Here is a 21,449-nt window from a genome sequence, read left to right as displayed (position 1 = left end):
GGTCAGTAGTGTAAACAGTAGGGAGTAGTCACCCATCGATTTAGCAGTCAGGAGGTTGCTTGACACTTTTGTAAACACGGTTTCTGTCAGGTATAGAGGGCGGAAGCTGGACTGTAGGGGGTCAAGAAGAGAGTTTTCTAATAGATAGCTTATAAGGTGGGAGTAAACCAGGTGTTTCAATAGTTTGGAGATGAAAGGGAGATTTGAGATGGGTCGATAGTTGGCAGCATCGGTCGAGTCAAAAATCGGCTTCTTTAGCAATGGGGATATGATAGCATGTTTGAATGAGGGAAAATGCCAGAGGTCAGAGAGAGGTTAAATATAGTGGTAGCATGGGAGATGACAACCAGGGAGAGGAACTGGAGGAGGGGTGAGGGAAAAGGATCACTTGCGCAGGTGGTGGGACGAGCAGAGGAAAGCAATCTGGAGACTTTTTCCTCTGTCATTGGTCTGAGTACAGAGAGCGAGTAGGAACTAGATGCAGTACTGAAGAGACTAGGGTCAAGACTAGTCTGGGATTGGAAGGTTATTTCCTCCCAGATATCTATGATTTTCTATTTGAAGTAAGCAGAGAGCTCTTCAGCACTGAGAACAGAGGGGAAGGGCTGCAGTTTAGGACTCAGTACAGAGTGAAAAGTGTCAAAGAGTCATTTAGGGTTGTGAGTTAGGGAATAGACGAGATGTGAAGTAGACTTGTTTGGCATGGTGGAGAGCTAGATTATAGGTTCTGAACATGAATTTCAAGTTGAAAAAGTCTGCACACTTTTGTGACTTTCTCCACAGCCGTCCAGCACACCTACAACACCGTCGGATGAAGTACGTTTGAGTCGTGAGCCAGGGTTGCTGCAGTCTGCATCAGATGACTTGGGTCTCGGTGGGTGCTGCTTCATCAAGGGCATGTTTGACAATGGTGTTGTAATATGCGGCAGCCAGGTTGAGGCAGGAGAGGTGAGAGATAGGGGACAGAGAAGACTTTTGGGACTCAGCAAAGTCTTTAGTGAGAACGGCCTGAAGGTTATTGTACGTATGGTAGGTGGGTCTGGAGAGATGCTAGGGAGCTTGACAAAGAAAGAGAGGAGGTTATGGTCCAAGAGCGGGAGAAGGGGTTAGCGAAGTGGGAAGCAGAGCAGAGACGGCGTAAGGCCAGATCAAGAGTATTGCCATCTCTGTGAGTGGGAGAGGCTGTGAGTGGTGAGAGACCGAGGGAGGAAGTGAGAGATAGAAGCTGAGAGGCAGATGGGGAGATGAGGTCATTGATGAGGATGTTAAAGTTGCCTAAGATGAGGGTTGGAATTTCGCAGGATAGAAAGCGGGAGAGCCAGGCAGCAAAATTGATCCAAAAGCAAACAAGGAGAACCTGGTGGACAGTAGATAACTTCTATTTACATGGACAGCAGATGGAAAAGTCATAGGGTTTGTATCTCAAATGATGGAAAGGTGAGTGAGGGTACCGGAAGGATGACCTGGAAGGTTAGGAATAGTTAGGAGCAATAGAGGGTGGACCAGGATTGGGAGAGCTATCCCCTGCTGCTAGTAGCAGCAGGATAGCGGTGGTGAGCAGGTGGTTAGGAGATTTATGAGGGTCACTGTTATGTTTTTCAGTGGCATTAGAGGGTTTGAGACTTAGTAAGAAAGGAAAGAGTGTATTTATAATTTGTGGGGGATGGGGAGTGGGCTACACATCATAGAGGTGAGGGAACATGCTATTGGGGAGGCGTAGGACAGAAATTACTAAAAAAGCAAAGTTACATGTACACAGGGGAACATACCATGTACAAACAGTTAAAATGGGGCAAGCAAAGGTCAGCAGCAGCACAGAGGATATCAGCAGAGCAGTCTGACAGCAGCCTATTGATCTGTTCCCATTGAGGACATATGCATGTTCAACCTCAAATGTATATTGGTGGGATGGGAGAGGTATACATTACACAGCTCTCTAAACTTTATTGCCAATCTGGCTTATAATACTCTCTACTGGACACTTTCTGAAATGTCCTTTCGATAGACTTGGGTAGGACCTGAAAGTCAAGATAGATAGATTAATAATTATATTTATAGTTTATATAAATTTATATGATTTATATTTATAGTTTATATAAATTTATATGATTTATTTATAGACATATAATAATTCATGTCTACTTGGAATAGTTTTCATTTTAAATGATATAAATTACACATTAGCTAAATATTTTATATAGCTTCTTCTATTTTGACAGAAAGGCAGACATTAACATGTTCTGTGATTTGGCTCAGAGAAATGTGACTGTGTTTCAAGATTTTCGAGGAAGAACACAGCCAAGCATAAGTGTGTTCATCTCGCCACTTCTGTTGTCATTAATCTGTCACTGCCATTTTTCCACAGCCATTGCTCATTTTCCTATAATGAAACATTGACTGAGTAATGCTGGAAGTATGCACACATTGATTCACTGTAAATGTGAGCAGTAGGCCCATTTTGTGGACTCTAAACCGCTGATGAGCTTTCACTGACAGCTGTCACTAGAGCTGCTGTGAACAAATCAATTCAGATCTTTTCTTTCATTGTAGGAAAATAAATCTCATTTTTCTTGCACAGAAAACTAGTCGCAATAACAATAAAATTATTTTAATACTAAATTGGATTATAAAAGTAGCCTGAAAATCTGATTATGTGTATTTAAAGGTTTATACTGTATTACTATCAATGCATGGCTGTGCTACAGCTTATTCTCATACTTAGTTCTTACTACGCCTTTAAAGATCCTTTACATTAAGATGAATGTTAAAGTATAGTCCCAGCTTTGATCTACTTTCAAGATTACCTAAAGGTATCACTTTAGTAGTAATTATGCCATTACGGTTATTATTGAAAACACTACTTTTATCAGAATTCTAACCGCTAAAGAAAGGCTGGAGGAAATCTTGCGGCTTTCTCTGACCTGTCAACACAGGTATTCTGAAATCGTAGACTCTAACAGTGTGGCCTTCTCACATTTATTTATAGGACAGAAACTTTGTGACTGGATTCCACTTTAAAAGGAAAGGAATCTGAAAAAGACTTACTATATAAAGCATGTTTTTATGTTAAACATACTTTTGAAGAATTTTTGGTAATTTCACTTACATTCTCGTCACAATGATATCTTTTAAAAACCCTAAACTCCTGCAATTTTTTACTCTGACCACTAGGAAACTAATGTAGTTTGACACTTTATATATATATATATATATGTATAGGGCTGTAGACAGGCATTTTTGTACCAGAAAATAAGAGAGAACACCTGTATGTGTGGCAGGAAGTAATATAAAAGTATCAGCTCCTGTCATACTCAGTGGGAAGTTGGCTGAAAGCCAGAGAAACAGGCTGTAGAGGCAGTATCAGGAACTAGGAGCTTGAGGCCTGGTGTGGACCAGACTGGGCCCATCACAAGGTCTGACAGAGGAAGACGCTCTCTAGACACTCTGGCTGGTGGATAGTGACAGGGACCCTGCAGGGTTGGAAACCCTAAAAATTGTTGTATGTTCCAGTACGTGTTTGCTGTGTATGAAATAAAACTGGTGGAAAGACAGAATTTGAAGTCATTCGGTGGCTCCGAGCCTTTATATGTGGCTCCAATTATTCTGAATGGAGAAGATGGCGATTCTCATAAGCAAGTAACCTCCAGGTTGCCAGTATATATATACATATATATATATATATATATATATCCCGGCTCGATTATTGCAACTCGTTGCTGATCGGCCTCCCCTGCACCAGACTCTACCCTCTCCAGTCCATCCTGAATGCGGCAGCCAGGCTCATCTTCCTGTCCAGCCGCTACTCGGACGCCTCTGCCCTGTGCCAGTCACTGCACTGGCTGCCCGTTAAATACAGAATTCAATTCAAACTCGCTACCTTCATCCACAAAGCCCTCCACAGTACAGTGCCACCCTATATCGCCTCCCTCATCTCAATCCATCAACCAGCCCGGGCTCTCCGCTCTGCTAATGAAACCAGACTGAGCGCCCCTTTAATTCGAACTTCTCATTCCCGCCTCCAAGACTTCTCCAGAGCAGCACCGGTCCTCTGGAACGCACTACCAAAGGCTACCCGAGCAATCCAGGACTCGCAGAACTTCAGGCGTGCTCTAAAAACGCACCTCTTCAGGGAGGCATACCGCATTCCCTAAACAAACCTCTCTGTACTCCGCCTGATAACATGCTCCCTGACCTACTGACTGCAATCCCTGCTAGCCATCATAAACCGCTCCTGCAGTCACACCGTTTCTGCCGTCACACGGCTAAATGTCTGACCATTGTCTATGTGTATAGCATCGCTCACTCTCCACCTCGCCATACTGTGCACATCTCCAGCCCCTTTACCCTCTGTATCACCCCATTACTTGTAGTATGTAAGCTCGTTGGAGCAGGACCCACACCCCTATTGTTTCCATCAACTGATTACTATATGTAACCGTGGTTCTGTAATGTTTGTATTTTGTCTTTCTGTATCCCCTGTCTATGTAAGCGCTGCGGAATATGTTGGCGCTATACAAATAAAGATTATTATTATTATTATTATATAGATATAGATAAAGATATATATATACATACACACACTGCAGGATTCAGCATTAACAATAGGTGACAGACACAGCTCATTTATTGCCCCTCCCTGCACAGTGACTTCTGCACATGTCACACGACATGTCTACAGTGGTCTTCCATAGAAGTCAGTAGGTCAGTAGGTCAGCTTCTATGGGCCATGAGTCAGTTTTAAAGCATATCTCTAAATACTGCTGCTCAGACGGCAGCGACTATAATCATGTACAGATAATAGAATTTAAAAAAAACTACAATCCAAAAATAAATACAGATTAGAAAAATAGAATATGGTTCATTATCTGCTTTTAATTAGTAAAAATATATATTGCCTCTAACAATCGGAAAGCATTCAGTGTGAGTCATTTGGATAACACCTTCTCACAGTGCTCTAACCTGCAATACAATTAAAAAAAAAAAACATTTGATAGTCCTAATATTATTGTGTATTCATTGCAAGAATTATTGACCCTTTTAGAAGCAGAGAAAACCGTCTGCTTGGCAGTCTAATAGGCTCCATCTGTGAAGCTCATCACTTGTCCCCAAACTAGTGTTTACTATGAACAAATACTTGACTGCTAGAAATATTGGCTTTCAGACAGATATTTAACCAACTGTTCCGAATGTGAAGACACTATATGCACTTGTGTGATAGCAGCTTAACGAACAGTACGCAAAATACAAGCACAGTCAAAGTATAAAAAAGCAGACAAAAAATACAAAATGGACTATAAGGGGCCCTTCACATAGGCAGAATTTTCTGCATTCCGTGCCACAAGTCAACTTAAATTCCATCTCTTTGTGGATTTTGATGGGGAATGAAAATGACTTATATCAGCCTGCAATTCCACATCAAAATTTGCACGGAGTCTTGTGGATTTTGATGCAGAATTCCACAGCGCCAAATTCCACTACGTCCCAGCAGACATATTCCATCTGTTTGAAAGGCCCCTAAAGCTACTTACACATTTGCGTTGGAGGTTCTGTTCGAAACATCTTGTGCAGATTTAGCACAAAATCCCAGATGAAATATTTTGTCTAGAAAAATTTCGGTTGACATGTGGAAAGCTAGACAGATCCCATTATAGGCAATGGAGTTTGTCTGGCACTGCTTGGATTGGGCATGTGCCAGATCTGGGAGTTAACATATTTTTGTTGTTTGCCCATGGGTGCAGGTAGAAGTTTGTGAGGCTTAGACAATCTCACATGCACGCTAAACAAAGCTTTTCATCCATTCACTTCATATATGCATTTCATTTATAGATCCTTGGTGCCCTCATTTTTCCATTCATCTATGGCAGATACTGGCTAGATACTGTCGGACGGTTTTGATAAATGAGGCCTGCAACAGTGTAACAAAGGAAACAATTGGAGTACAGATTTTTCTTTAACCTCCACTGGAGAAATTAAATATGGCGGTTTGGCCATGTTTTTAGTTGTGGATCAACTGCAGGACTTGGCCCTTGCATTGCAAGGGTAAATAAACATGATGCAGCTTTAAAATCCACAACTTTTTTCATAAATGCTGCAAATTTTTTGTGGAAAATTCCCGCACCATGTGAAGTAGATTTTTTTAAAACCCCAGCACATGGCTTGCACTGTAAATGCTGCAGAACTGCTTCAGCGATTCCGGCAACATGAATTCCGCAGCATTATTGCCACATATGAAGGTGATCTATGGGTAGGTCCTTGCAGAAATGTCTGCGACTGAAAAATCAGGTCCACACATCTAAGGCCTTAATCACACAAGCGTATATCGGCCGGCCATGAATACACTATAATACAAATTATAAATACACTCTTTCCTTTCCAATGAATCAGATCAGAGAGGCGTATTCCCACGGCATAAAATCACCCAGCCGGCCAATATAGCTTGGCCTGTCTGAATGGGCGCACAAATGTTAGCTCCGGCAGGAAAACGTAAAAACGCCGACGTACGTGTGAAAGAGCCCTAAATGGGGTTCTTTATGCACCATGTAAGTCTCATGAATGGTATTGTTACAGTAATTTCTGTAATATCCTCTTATATTGAAATCCAGAGAAGCCCCCCAATGCATTATATACAAGAGAACCCCTGCCATAATGTCTTAATTGTAAAACTGGTGTCGTTTTATGTGGCAGAGGGGTTTGTGTTCCCCTTGAGGCTCCATTGCCCAGGTGCAACTGCTATCTCTGCACTCTATTGCTATGCCACTGCTGAAAGTAATTGTGGAATTGCTTTTGTGCTTTATTGCCAATTTTGTACAAAAGGGTATTTAATAGAGATGAGCGAGCATACTCGTCCGAGCTTGATACTCGTTCGAGTATTAGGGCGTTCGAGATGCTCGTTACTCTTAACGAGTACCACGCGGTGTTCGAGTTACTTTCACTTTCTTCCCTGAGAAATTTGCGCGCTTTTCTGGCCAATAGAAAGACAGGGAAGGCATTACAACTTCCCCCTGCAACGTTCAAGCCCTATACCACCCCCCTGCAGTGAGTGGCTGGCGAGATTAGGTGTCACCCGAGTATTGAAATCTGCCCCTCCCGCGGCTCGCCACAGATGCATTCTGACATTAGTTCAGGGAAAGTGCTGTTGGTGCCGGAGCTGCTATAGGGAGAGTGTTAGGAGTTATTTTAGGTTTCAAGAACCCCAACGGTCCTTCTTAAGGCCATAAATCTTCTCTATATGCGCTCAATGGGGCCGGCGGCAGCAGCGCCGACCCCATTGAGAACATATAGAAGACAAATCCTTCTTCTCTGCCACAGCTGTAACAGCTGTGGCAGAGAAGAACGATGTTTGCCCATTGAATTCAATGGAGCCAGCAATACAGCAGGTTCCACTGAAAGCAATGGGCTGCCGGCGTGCGCAGGGATGAATTGTCGGGAAGGGGTTAAACATATAAGCCCTTCCCTGCAATTCATCCAGAAATGTGTTACAATAAAAATATATACCGGCGTATAAGGCGACGGGGCGTATAAGACGACCCCCCAACTGTCACCTTATACGCCGGCAATACAGTGGAGCAAAGAATAAAAATCATTACTTACTTCTTCTGACATTCTGCGGCGCTCCTGCAGGCTGTTGCTCCCTCCTGGTGTTCTGCGGTGCTCCTGCAGGCTGTTGCTCCCTCCTGGTTCCCGGCAGAGCATTGATTTCTCTACGAAGGGCTTTAAATCCCCGCCTGCAGAAACACACGTGCCTTCAGCCAATCACAGCCAATGACAATGATGTCATTGAATGGCTGTGATTGGCTGTGTTTCTGGAGGCGGGGATTTCAAGCCCTGCGTCCAGAAAGCAATACTCTGCCGTGGACCAGGAGGGAGCAACAGCCTGCAGGAGCGCCGCAGAACGTCAGAAGAAGTAAGTAATGATTTTTATTCTTTGCTCCACTGTATTGCCGGCGTATAAGGTGACAGTTGGGGGGTCGTCTTATACGCCCCGTCGCCTTATACGCCGGTATATATTTTTATTGTAACAAATTTCTGGATGAATTGCAGGGAACGGCTTATATATTTAAGCCCTTCCCGACAATTCATCCTGCGATCGCCAGCAGCCCATTGCTTTCAGTGGAACCTGCTGTATTGCCGGCTCCATTGAATTCAATGGGCAAACATCGTTCTTCTCTGCCACAGCTGTTACAGCTATGGCAGAGGAGAACGATCTTTACGCTGACAGTGCGAGGGGGGGGGGGCCCACTCTTGCCGCTATTGTGGCTTAATAGTGGGACCTGGGAACTTGAGATGCAGCCCAACATGTAGCCCCTCGCCTGCCCTATCCGTTGCTGTGTCGTTCCCATCACTTTCTTGAATTGCCCAGATTTTCACAAATGGAAACCTTAGCGAGCATCGGCGATATACAAAAATGCTCGGGTCGCCCATTGACTTCAATGGGGTTCGTTACTCGAAACGAACCCTCGAGCATTGCGAAAATTTCGTCCCGAGTAACGAGCACCCGAGCATTTTGGTGCTCGCTCATCTCTAGTATTTAATCAAGGATACCAGAAACTCAAGATTTATCAGAACAGTTTGACTAAGCCAAGTAAAGACCTTTTTACACAGGATAGTTTTCTGCCTGTTTACTGAGTGCTGATCGACAATATAGCAGGTTGATCTGCGCTTGTTACTGCCAATTACATGCAATGCATCTTCACAAGTATGGGGATAAAGAATTATTAGTATGATAATTCGTCCCTATATCAGTTGCGTTAGTTGGTAGCACATCCCGATTACATGGGGAGATGGCTGCCAACAAGTAGGCATTGATATGCCCGCATAAAAGATCCGATCAGCTGACAAATGAGCGTTTGCTTGTTTTTCAATCTGATTGTGACCATATTCACATGGGCCAATGATCGGACAAACAGCACTTTGTATGAATATTCATGCTCGATCCTTGGCCAATGTAAAAAGGCCTTAACTCCATTTCTATTAATAGGGCCCAAATAATTGTTCAGCTGACAGCTATCCGATGTATATGACTAGCTTAACCCTTTAGGCTGCCTGTTCACAGGCGATAGTTTATTGCATTATCTGCAGCGATAATCCAGCCGCGGGTAACACAGTCAATGCTTTCCATAGACTTGCTATGGAAAGCGAAGCCCCGACATCCACGAGCAGAGAATCATAGCGATTTTCCGCTCATGGAATTCATGCCGCGATTTGCCATGATTCTCCGTGGTGAGCCTATCTATCTGATAGGCTCAGCGCGGAGACCTGACAGCTCTCCCCCGCTAGCGATATTCCGTAATGGCCATGGACAGGGGGCCTAAGGGCATATTTACATGGGGATGAAAGGATGTGTAAATGCCATCTCTTGACCAGTGGTGCTGCCATCACTAGAGACTGCCAGGTCCCTGGCGAAAGGCTCTGAGAGGAGCGCTGTATCTGCTGAAATCAGCTGCGCATATGCAGCTTATTTTGAGTCAAAATCCACACAGATGGAGAGGAATTTGACTCTTTCTTTTGCAAATATGCTGTGGATTTGTCTGTGGAATTTTCCGCTGTGGAACCTTTACAGCATATCCGCTACATGTGAATATACCCTTAAACTTTTCAACATTCTTTTTAGTTATGTCCATGCATGCAATCAGTATTGTGTGGTTACTTGTACAAGTAAATATTCCAGCACACTCAGCACTGCTGTCTCTCAGAGTGGATGCATTTTTGACAAATTCTTCATATGTTGCCTATTAAGAATCTGTTCAAGCTAATGACCCTGATGTTGTTTATATGATGCATAGCAGAGGAAATTCAAACTCTTCAGTTTGTTCTTGAACTAGTTTTTTATATCCTGCTAACAACAGACACAAATTTTGTACTTTGTAGCATTAAAAATAAGAACATGTGTGCATAAAAGAGTATGAAATATATGGAAGTCGCTATGTATTAAAGTATATAAAATCTGTGGCTTTGTTTATTTGATGTTCAGAGTGACATAGTATGTTAGGCTGAAGAGAGACAACATCTATCCAGTTCAGCCTGTTTCCACCCCCTTTTTGGTCCAGAGGTAGGCAAAAAAATGAGGCAGAAGCCAATTTAGCCCATTTTGGGGGAAAAAAAATCCTTCCAGACTCCATAATGGCAGTCGGAAAAATCCCTGGATCAACGTTTGAAAATTTCTACCTGACTCAAACACCAGGATTAACAACCCCGCTGGTCACCTAATGTTTATATCCTGTAATATCATAGCACTCCAGAAAGGCATCTAGTCCCCTCTTAAACTCCTCTATGGATTTTGCCATCCTCGTGTCCTCAGGCAGAGAGCTCCACTGTCTCACTGCTCTTACAGTAAAGAACCCCCTTCTGTGTTGGTGATGGAACCTTCTTTCCTCTAGACGTAGAGGACGGCTCCTTGTTACCGTCGCAGTCCCGGGTATAAACAGATCATGGGAGAGATCCTTGTATTGTCCGCTAATGTAATTATACATAGCTATTTTGTTGCCGCCTAACCATCTTTTTTCCAGGGTGAATAATCCCAATTTTGTTAGCCTCTTTTCCAGTCCTCCCATTCTATTTATTAATTTAGTTGCCCTTCTTTGAACCTCCTCTAGCATTGCAACATCCTTCCTGAGCACTGGTGCCCAGAACTGTACACAGTATTCCATGTGAGGCCTGACAAGTGGCTGATATAGTGGGAGACTAATGTTCTCGGCCCTCACCCCTATGCCTCTTTTAATGCTCCCCAAAACTTTATTTGCTTTTGTAGCAGTTGACTGGCATTGGTTACTCCAGTTAAGTCTACAGTCAACTAGTACCCCCAGGTTTTTTTCTGTATCACTTTTCCCTAGTAGTAGCCCATTTAGCGTATATTGGTGACATCTGTTTCTCTTGGCCATGTACATAACCTTACATTTATCAATATTGATCTTCATTTTTCTACCCAAGCCCCCAGTTTATCTAGGTTCTTTTGTAGCCACGCATTGTCCTCTGTTGTATTAATTATCTTGTATAATTTTGTATCATCTGCAAATATTGATATTTTACTGTGCAGCCCCTCTATTAGGTTGTTGATAAATATATTGAACTGAATAGGCCTTAGTACTGAACCCTGAGGCACCGCACTAGCAACAGTGACCCAATCAGATTATGAACCATTTATTACCACCCTTTGATTTTTATCTGCAAGCCACTTCTTTACCCAGCTACACGCATTTTCTCCCAGACCGAGCTGTCTCATTTTATGTATCTACCTAGCATGTGGCACGATGTCAAATGCTTTAGAAAAATCCAGATATACAAGATCAATAGACTCTCCCAGGTCCAGCCTATAACTTACTTCATTATAGAAGCTGATCAAATTGGTCTGACATGATCAACCCCGCATGAACCCATGCTGAGGTGTTAAACTGTTGTTTTCTTTGAGGTATTCCAGGATGGCATCTCTCAGAAACCCCCTGAATATTTTTTCAATTATTGAAGTGAGACTTGCAGGCGTGTAGTTACTAGACTCTCTTTTAGACCCCTTTTTGTATATTGGAACATGGTACAACCCCGATCTCAATAGTATCCCTAAATATAAGAAATAACGGTCTGTCTATCACGTCACTTAGTTCCCTTAGGATCCTTGGGTGTATTCAGTCTGGGACCAATGATTTGTCAATTTTAATCTTTTTTAATTGGCTCTGCACTTCCTCCTGCATTAGGCAGGTTATATTTCCTATTGAATGACAACTGAAAATTAATTATATTGTGGTCACTATTTTCCAAGTGTCCCTCAGCCTGAACCCCCATGATTCTGTCAGTTTTTTTAGTTAATAATGAGTGCAGAATGGCCCTCCCTCTAGGGCCATTCGATTGGTGCTCCAATGTAAGGTCACATGTCTTGTTACTTCCCCAGGTCTTTGGGCCCCAGTGATATCCTGTAAATATGTCACATTTCCTAATAATGGAGAGGCCCTGGCCTGTTCACTGATGACGTTTCATTTCGGAGCCTTACATTGGGTGCAGTGGTTATATAGGTAAACAGCAATATCATTGCTCTAGGTTAGCAAATATAGTGTCCAGAATGGCGTCAGGAGAGCAGTGGCTGGGCAGAAAGGTGAATATTAACTTTTTCATTAAATTATTATTTCGTTTTTGCAATGCCACCAATGTGTACTTATTTGGACAACCTCTTCAAAGCAAAATTTGTATGCTCACAGAGCAATAATTGCCAGAGCCAATGAAGGTGCTTTACATAATTGTGTATACACACGAAAGGTGAAATACTCAGTAAGCCTGCTCTAAATCCACATCCAAATATGCATCAAAATTCTCTTGTAATGCATGTTGATTTTTAGGTAGATTTTCTGTGGCCAGATCTGAGGCTTGTGTATTGTGTGTGAATCTACCCTAGTACGTCCATGTGCATGAGCCTTAAAGGAGTATCCCCACCTGGACCTTTTATCCAGATATGTCATAAAAGCCTGTAGTTAGGGGTCCCACCCCTGGAACTTGCACCTATCTTGAGAACTGACCATCCTAACCCAGCTATATGTGGTGGCCAAGTGTAATTGGGAGTATGAAAGCAGCCATGTTGGCTATTTTATGCTGTTTCTGTAACTTGCATTAACTTATATGGGATTTACGAAAGCAGCACATTCACCACTTGTAGAAGGCTAGTCTCATCTCGGCCATGATGGGAATACCCTTTTGAGAGTAACCTTAGTGACATTTCATGAAATGCAGAGAATGCTATTGGGTCTACTGCAACACATATAATAAATGCCCCCAAAGCATTGCATACAAATCATATTATATTTTTTGTCATGTACTTTTAAATATTCCTATTGAACTGTAACGACGAGCGCGTAGGATTTTTCCTTGTAAGAAGATTCTCTATAGCACGAAGTCTCCATTGCAGTAGACCTCGGCGACACCTCCAGACGTCTCTCCGGTTTCCATCGGATAGCGGGATACAAGATTTTCTCACTACGAGCCATCTTGGACTTCAGGTGCAGGTGGATCTCCTTCACAGGAGTATCCACCTAGCACCAGGTGAGTGTCCATTTACAATTATTGTATGCACTTCATGGTATACACAGTATCGAATTTCCACTTTCCTGGAGGCGCTACTCTCATTATAATATTGAACTGTAACGAGATATTTCAATTACGACTCTTGCAGTGTTTGGAATGTGTATGTATAATGACCACATAATTTACAACATGAAGAGCACAGACCAAAAATATTGATTGCCTTCTGCACGTTATCGATTAACATCTACAAGGAAATCTATTTTGTAACTCTTCTTGAACCTGCAGTTTTTGAGTTTTTGATAGACATTGACAACAGCTGTATGATTGAGAGGAAAGACAGTTCTTGTCTCAGAAGGAGTCTTGCCACACGCATTAGCACAAGTGACAAGGTGTCAGTGTCTCTACATCCTCAGCTGTTCCAACGGCTTACACATTCACACAGCTGGATATTCAGAGGAAGGGAATGAGGCTTTTTGACCAATGTAGTTGAAACAGTGCCATACACCCTATGCTTCAGTTGATATAGCACCTGCTTCATAGGCATATAACATACCCCTCTCTTTATTCCATAACATCTGTTGCTTTTCTTTTATAAATATTAAAGTCTCTATTTGTACTGTTTGTGTAGGAATTATACATATGGGACACTTAGAAATCTATCTGTGTATCTATCTATCTATCTATCTGATAGGGCAGTATACAACCATTGGACACCATATGACAACATTTGTTGACCCCTCCAGAAGAAACCCCAGAATATATATCAATGGATACCTAGAATACAACGATGTAGAAGACTATGTAAAAAGTTTTAATGGATTTCATATTTCCCCCTGAAAGGGTATTTACTAGAACACACACAACCCATTTAAAACCTCTTAAAGGGCAAAGCCTGCCCCCTCCTATTGGCCCCAGCGTAAAATAAAAAAAACAAGGATATACTCACCTCTCTTGGAATCCTGGGACACAGCTGGCAGTCGCTGCCGGTATTCGGTGGTGACTTCCGGGCAGTCGGACAACCGAAGCCAGTGACTGCTGCAACCAATCAGAGGATGCAGCAACATCATCTGCGTTCTTGGCATCAGCACCATGTCCTGGGCACCATGATGCCAGAGGTTTGGTTGCAGGCGTCAAGTGCTTCCGCCGTCCAACTGTAAATCCCTTGTAAGTCCTCATCTTGAATATAAGATGTAGTTTTGGTTTTTTTACACTGTAATGAGGATACAGGAAAGTTCAAAGCCAAATAAGTGGATTAATAAATGAAATGGGAATGCTGTCTTACAACTAGAAGCTGGAAAAATCGGGCTTATTTCACTTGGAAAAAAATACACCAAAGAGGTGATATGTATGAATTACACATTACATCACACTGGGACATGAATTACGTATTTAAAGAACTATACAAAATGCACAGGGGAGTTTTAATGTGTGAAGGAAATGTGGTTAGATCATTAAATACCGCAAATTTTGACAAAGTAGTATAATTTACCATATGGGACAGTCATGGCAAATACATTAACAGCATTTAAAGGAGTTGTCTTCTTTAGAAAAGTCCTTCTCAAATAATCTGGATTAGTAGAGAAAAGGTTTCCCTTCAGGACCCTCATAAAATAGCCAGAGTGAAAAGTGAATATATAAATTAGCGAGGCAAAAACTGAGCCTACCGAGAAGAGAAGTTCACTTTTATATAATTGCCTGGTCCAAATCAACAGAAGCACAGATTAGCTGGTACAGCAGCTATGTAGAACCTGCAGCTTCAAAACACATATGTATTATTGGCCTTAGTTTATAGAACCACACTTTATACTCATTTTATGTCATTTTTAATAGAAAAGACATTTTATTTAGAGTGCTGGATTTCCTTTGGATTTCTCTATAAAGATTAGTTCTCACGCTGGAGGACCCTGCATGTCCACACATTACACAGGCTATTGATCTTAATGGGAACTGTGTAATGCCTCATTTCTCCTGTGGTGGTGCTGCAGGGAAATTGAACACATGTTGGTCTCAGGTGATCTTTGAGGGGTTTCAGAAGTGAGCCTCTGATCAGCTCATAATCTGAACAGACTTCTAACAAAAAATGGATAATACCTTTAAAATGGCTAAACATTTATCCTGTGACTAATGGTATTAAAATGGTATTAAGAGTTATAATTAATAAACTGGGGAAATATGTTTTAATTAATCCAGGGAAAATTTTTAAAGGCGTTGTACTAAAATCTAAAGTTATCCCTCATCCTCTGGGTAGGGAACAACTATAATTGGTGAGGGTCTGACCGCTGCAACCCCCACAATCCTGATAACAGGGATTATGACTGTCTCTGCTTGAATGGCCTTTAGATCGACATTCATTTCACTAAGGCTCTCTCATATGGGAGCTTTCAACCCGAAATACTGTTGACCGGGGGGAGAGAGTTCAGCTTAACTCCCCCACTCCACCCCTGGCAAAGGGAAGGGGTGGGAGATTAGCAGAGCTAGTGCGCTAAACTGCATCCCCTTCTGCTCCCAAGCCTAAGGGAGATGCCCGTAAGGGGAGGGAGAAGAACTTTATTAATGCGAGCTGCTACTAAACATCCCCTTCCCTTTTTTAATGATTTTCATTGGCTCCCATAGAAGTCTATTGGAATGGCCAGTGTATTCTGGCAAAAGTTAGGACAAGTCCTATCTTTTCTGGCCTGTGTAAAAGTGGATGACTGGAATGCGCACCGTATGTGCTATCTTTTCCATCTGGCCGATTTTACGCACTGGAAAATCACCCGTCTGAACAAATGCATTGGAATCCAATGCTTAAGATGGTCACGGTTTTCAGCCGGCGTTTTGTCGTAACAAAATCGTGACCAAGCTTGAGAAAGGTGCAATAGTTGCAGCGAAATGCTTTGCCTGCCTATGTGCTTCATTTGCTCTACTTGCACATCTGTCGTGGAGTTTTGTGTCTGTTTGTATATATTTTGGCTTTTCTATATTAAAAATATTCCCATGAAGTTGGAGTCTCAAGAGTGATAACCTGGGCTTCGTCTACCAATAGGAAGGGGTTCTGTGATCAGCATCCATACCCCCCTCCTCTCAAGTAAGTCACTTTGGATTGTCATTTCTACCCCATTTGGACACCAGTATTTTTCCATCTTCCCTCCTATGAGTGCAAAGATTTTTTATACTCATATATTGAAATGAATGGGGTGGCAGTATGACCTACACACTATTTATGCAGGGACTGTCAGGATGCCTGTTCTTCGGATCGGTGGGGGACCCAGCAGTTGGATCCCCACTGTTAAAAAAGTTATCCCCTGTCTGGTGGATAACTTTAGATCTTTTTACAACACATTTAATTGAGGAATGAGGTCACAAAGGTAATTGAGTACAATTGCCCGGGTGTTTTGTACCTGTGTAACAACGGAAAAGGGAATTAAATATGCAACCAGAGAAGAAAAGAATGGAGTTTGCGGTGTATGATGTTTCATGATGAGATTTAGAGATGAGCGAGCATACTCGGAAAAGCACTACTCGCTCGAGCAATTTGCTTTATCCGAGTATCGCTGTGCTCGTCCCTGAAGATTCGGGTGCCGGCACGGAGCGGGGAGCTGCAGGGGAGAGCGGGGAGGAACGGAGGGGAGATCTTTCTCTCCCTCTCTCCCGCCCGCTCTCCCCTGCTCCCCGCTGCGACTCACCTGTCAGCCGCAGCGGCACCCGAATCTTCAGGGACGAGCACAGCGATACTCGGATAAAGCAAATTACTCGAGCGAGTAGTGCTTATCCGAGTACACTCGCTCATCTCTAATGAGATTCCATTTATGCTCATGTGTTGCAGCATGGAAATGAAGATCTTAGTTCAATGACATATAATGATTTTTACCCAATTAGATAAGGATGTTCCTCTCAGTTCTGCTTTATCCACTTAGTATGGTAAGAACAATTTAATAATAATATTCTTTATTTATATAGCGCCAACATATTCCGCAGCGCTTACAAAAACAGGGGGAAAAACAAAAGTACAAAAATAAAAAATAATTTACAAAATTATTTCCATCACAAAAAATACAATGCTGAGCAAAAAACAAAGAATGCTGCTATTGTCTATATATGAGGCCGCTTCACATTTCCATTTGTTGTCTAAGAATATTGCCAGGAGGCTTGCTCCTGGAATTTGGGAACTCGTCCTATAATGCAGAGCAGTGAAAGCATCAATTCCCTATACTTTCCAGCATGTTTAGGTATCGTTAATGGCACAGTAAGGCCGGTTTCATATGGGCCAGAAAATCGTGCGATTTTCACGCGATGCAAGAGCAAGTGGGAAAAAAGAATTATGCAACCAATGATTTTCAATGGCTTTCTTTACATTTGCAATGTTTTCACTCATGAGAAAAAAGATTGCGGCATGTTCTATTTTTTTGCGATATCACCCATTGTCTTCGGCAGCAGCGCTGGACCCATTGAGGGCAATGGGAGGACTCTGCGATTCTCTGCTGTGGCAGCCTCAGTGGGAAAATCCCTTCAGCAGCGGCTGGGGGAATCCCTTGATTTCCCCAGCCCTGTGGGTATGAAGGGATTCCCCACAGGGAATGCAAGGCTGTTTTCACAAGAAAATGCCTCTCATCCACAGGCCTTCCTCAAGGTGGAAAGTACTACATCAGGCCTTGAATCACGGCCCGATAACACCCTCGACCCGTGTGAAACTAGCCTAAAAGCTAACTGAACAATGAAGTGGCCTTATTGCTTCTAGGACAATTTAGAAAACAAAAGCTGAATTTTACATGGTCTGATAGGACACTTTTGTTCTCACACATTTGTACAATTATTGATGTAATTTAAGATAAACCAAACAGTTGAGTATGAGAATACAACCTTGAATTTTACACTGGACCATTTCATTATTTCCTTATGGTCAGTTTAAAAAATAAAGCATAATTGAGGCATGTTTGTTTTATCATCCGGGCCCACAGCATGATAGTTATGTATAATGCTGCCCGTCTCTAGCACCAGATCTAAGTGTTTTTTAAGGAAATATCAGAAGTGGAACTTAGCTCCAACCCCTCCTAGTGCAAATAGTGGCGATGAGCGGAGAGGGGGCGGGAGCTCAGTGCACTGATCCCGGCTCTTCCAGCCTCCTCCCTCTGCAGAGAGGGATGCTACATATCGGCGCCCGGCCGATATACGGTCATCTGAAGGTGCCCTTAGCCCGTAGGTGCAGATATGGTCACTGCAGATTTGTGACTTATTTGCTGCAATTTTTCCACTGTGGAAAGCCTGCAGCAGATACGCCAAGTGTGATAATCCCCCAACTATGGTTCCACACACAGCATAGTTTGGAGGAACACCACATTTTTTGTGGAATTTTCGTGGCATTTCTTTTGGAGTATTTTTCAGGCAAAGAATTCTGTGGCTATTCATCAGCTGTGAGTCAATAGGAAAATATTTATTGCAATGCAAGTTGTGCAGTTTTGGTGAAATCTGTGGGAGCCTCCTGCATATTTCGGGGAAAGATAGGACAAAACCTATCTTTTGACATGGCGCATAAAATTGGCGACCGAAAACTCCAATGTGCTTTGATGCTCCCAAAAATCGTTCATCTGAATTAATAAATTGTAATTAGAGATGAGCGAACGTACTCGTTTCGAGTAATTACTCGATCGAGTACCGCCATTTTCGAGTACTTCAGTACTCGGGTGAAAAGATTCGGGGGGCGCCGGGGGGAGGGGAGAGGTGTGGCGGCACGGGGGGTAGCAGCGGGGGAACAGGGGGGAGCCCTCTCTCTCTCCCTCTCCCCCCCACTCCCCACTGCTACCCCCCGTGCCGCCACGGCGCCCCCCGAATTTTTTCGCCCGAGTACGGAAGTACTCGAAAATCGCGGTATTCGGGCGAAAAAGGGGCGTGGCCGAGCACGTTCGCTCATCTCTAATTGTAATGTAATGCTTCAGATGGTTGCGATTTTTGGACAATTTTTGAATGCAGCTAAACAGCTGCGTATATACGGTCATGTGAATAAGGCCTTAGGGCTCACTTACACGGTCGTAGGCATTTTCATGTGCACCCGGCGGTGCCGTAAAAACGCGTCAACAGGAGCATGAGCCTAACGTTTAAGCGCCCATTCAGAGGCATGGAGGCGGTGCATGTACGCCGAGCCCGCAATGTTTTTGGCCGGGGAGAGAAGGTTAGCTCTGCTAAACTGTTCTTCACCTTTCCTTCCCCTTCGACTCTCTGCAAGAGGAGGGGCGGGGCAGGGGCGAAGCTAGTGTGCTAAGCTCCCGCCCCCTCTCCGCCCCTTGTCAGCAATGGGAGGGGGCCAACCGCTGTTTCACATTACAAACAGGCGGAGAGGCGGAAAGAGGAGGAAGGGAGGGGGTGGGAGTTTAGCAGTCACGCTGCTAAACTCCCTCCCTTCTCTGGCAGCTGTCATTGGCTCCCATAAGAGTCTATGCAGCCACCGGCGTAAAAGCGCCCAGGCCAAAATGCACTATCTTGGCCGTCTGGGCACTTCCATGCCGCAGGAATACGCCCATGTGCACTGATGCAATGTAAACCAATGCATCCGATGGGCAGCATATATCAGCCGGGCGTGAAAATCCGTCCGATAGATGCTCGTGTGAACCCAGCCTTAGGCCTTGTTCACACAAGCATATATCAGCCACCGTTTTCACGGCTGGTCGATATACGCTACCATCTGATGTATTGGATTCCAATGCATCAGATCACACAGGTGTATTCCCATGGCATAAAAGCACCTGGCTGAGTGCTTTTACGCTAGGCAAGAAGGATAGTCCTGGAAGTGAGTTTAGAAATCTGACTGCTAAACTCCCTTCCCTTTCTCTTCTCCTCTCCGCGCCCTCCCCTTCCTTGCTGCAGACAAGCAGTGGAGAGGGGGTGGAAGCTTAGCTCTGCCCCCCGCCCTGCCCCTCCTATTGCAAACAGCCAGAGGGAAGGAGAGAAGAGGTGAGCCAGCAAGGGGGAAGGAAGGGGCAGACAGTTTAGCAGAGCTAAGCTGTCTTTCCCCACCCTACAGCATATATGCCGAGCTCGTGCATCACATGGTAGCCTATATCGGCCAAACGTGAAAACACTGGCCTATGTACGCTCGTGTGAATAAGCCCTTATTGTGGTATTCTCTCCTAGAAGCATTGCACGGCTTTCAGTGGAATATCACAATTTTTTTCCTGTTGGCTTCCATCACTGTCATTTTAGGATTAACACTATACACTTATCTTATTAGAAGATAGTGCAATAAATAAAAACCGGTGTAGACAGACACATTGATTACAGCAGTCATATATTCCGCCGTCTGACGTATGTGTACAGTATTGAGCACAAATTTTATTGCGTGTCAATATACTTTTAAAGTAGAAAACTAATTAAAGATTTTACAGTAAATTACGGTGATATAAAAGGAAGTAAATACGAGTCAGCTCATTCCTTTCTTTAGATGAATTACTATATTCCCATTCCATAATGATTTGTTTTCAGCTGTGGTCCATTATACTTCTGGTCAAAATATTCATTAGAAAACAGGAATGAGCCGTTCAACTGATTTAAGAAAAAGGACATTAGAACAAAAAGTAGTTGCATACACCCACATTGTGTTTAGGTGATAAATAAGCTATAACTCACTTCGTGTTTACTTTAATGACGTGATTGGATAACATTAAATGGGCTAATTTGAACTAATGTGGGAGTGGGCTGCTATGATTATAGCTTTCGGTGAGCTCAAGCTGACAAAGCAAGCTCATTTTCCCACCATTAGCTGCTGGCAAGGGCTACTAGCTATTTACACAACATCTTGGGCCACGGTGCTATGTAATCACTAACCTGCTTTTAATTCTACCTCCGTTATCATTAGGAAAGCCTTTGTCCACAAATGACAAAACGTCATTAAATGTCTTCATGCTGTTTGAAGACATGAAAGGCTCAGTCCATTTTAAAGAATCCTGACCTGTAGTGACCCCTAACATCTCTTAATAGAAGCAGTCACAAAATTATTTTAGACGTGTTGCTATTACTGTTGTATAGTGTTTAGTGCATCGTACACTAGTTACAGGTTTCACTTGGGTTAAAATGCATGTGACAAACAAAAAAGTAGATAGCGACCTTAGGGCTCTTTCACATGAGCATATTTGCATATGTGAAATTTATGCGTAGAGACTCAAACCCATTGACTTTAATGGGTTCTTTCTAGAGATGAGCGAGTATACTCGCTCAGGCTGGATTCACACGAACGTATATCGGCTCGGTTTTCACGCCGAGCCGATATACGTCGTCCTCATCTGCAGAGGGGGGAGGATGGAAGAGCCAGGAGCAGGAACTGAGCTCCCGCCCCCTCTCTACCCCTCTGCACTATTTACAATGGGGAGAGGCAGGACAGGGGCGGGGCTAATTCTCGGAACTTAGGTTGTAATAAATCTGTGATTTTTATAGACTGCCAGAAATTCAGTTTAGAAGTTAACAAAGGCAGTGTAACTGCAAAC

Source organism: Eleutherodactylus coqui, chromosome 1 (assembly GCF_035609145.1).
Source record: "Eleutherodactylus coqui strain aEleCoq1 chromosome 1, aEleCoq1.hap1, whole genome shotgun sequence".
Classification (NCBI taxonomy): Eukaryota; Metazoa; Chordata; class Amphibia; order Anura; family Eleutherodactylidae; genus Eleutherodactylus; species Eleutherodactylus coqui.
The sequence above is the reverse complement of the archived record's forward strand: the minus strand, read 5'-3'. Positions refer to the sequence as shown.